At 38.6% G+C, this 1,022-nt stretch overlaps 1 non-coding gene across 1 annotated transcript; it reads right to left on the reverse strand.

The window, feature by feature from the left end:
- Positions 1 to 495: 495 nt before the first annotated feature.
- Positions 496 to 631, reverse strand: LOC127679510 (U8 small nucleolar RNA). Its single transcript, XR_007976813.1, has one exon. It is a non-coding gene; the product is annotated as a U8 small nucleolar RNA (small nucleolar RNA).
- Between the last annotated feature and the right edge of the window lie 391 nt (positions 632 to 1,022).

Genomic DNA, 1,022 nt, shown 5'->3' on the forward strand with positions numbered 1-1,022 from the left:
TTAGTTTCTGTTTTCCTGATCCGTCCATTGAGGAGAGTTGGGTGTTGAAGTCACCCACAATTATTATCTTGGGTGCAATGTGTGCCTTGAGCTTTAGTAAAGTTTCTTTTATGAGTGAGGGTGCCCTTGCATTTGGAGCATAGATGTTCAGAATTGAGAGTTCTTTTTGGTGGATTTTTGCTTTTACCAGCAATAAGCGTTCTTCCGTGTCTCTTTTGATGACTTTAGGTTGAAACTCAATTTTATCTGATATTAGAATGGCTACTCCGACTTGTTTCCTGAGACCATTTGCTTGTAGAATTGTCTTCCAGCCTTTTACTCTAAGGTAGTTTTTGTCTTTTACACTGAGGTGTGTTTCCTGTATGCAGCAAAATGTAGGGTCCTGTTTATGTTTCCAGTCTGTTAGTTTGTTTTTTTTTTATTGGGGAATTGAGTCCATTGATGATAAGATATATTAAGGAATAGTGATTATTGCATAAAAGTGATCATCAGAGAATCAGATAGGAGCACCCAGGATGTTGCCAGGTCCTGATTACTCGGGAATGCTAATCAGCAGACCATGCAAGCCCCAGTCATCCTTTTCTAACTGCCCTCTGAGAGGAGGAACAGGTAAGGATTATCCTTCTGATGATCTCAGCCTACCTTATAATGAGGGCTTCAGTTTGATTTTCTGCAACCGGAGCTCTCTGACTGCTGGAGAGAGGATACTCTTCAAAGGCACAGTTAGAAACCCTAACTTGTTTATTTGAATTTGCAGCCATTCGATTTTGTCATAAAGCTCAATATTTTTCTTCATCAATTTTTTAGAAATACTAAGAGCAACAAGGCAGCAAAATCATTTTCTGATTTTTCTCACAAAGTGTAGAAATGTTGGTACACTGGGTCACTTAATTCATCATCAGCTACAAATGATGGATCAAGATAATCAAAGGCATTAGCTTCTTTTTAGTTTGAAACATAGTTTCCACCAGAGGCCTTCAATATTTTCTGAGTTTCCAGGACAGAGAATATCTGGAGAGGTT

Source organism: Apodemus sylvaticus, chromosome 2 (genome assembly GCF_947179515.1).
Source record: "Apodemus sylvaticus chromosome 2, mApoSyl1.1, whole genome shotgun sequence".
NCBI classification, from domain to species: domain Eukaryota; kingdom Metazoa; phylum Chordata; class Mammalia; order Rodentia; family Muridae; genus Apodemus; species Apodemus sylvaticus.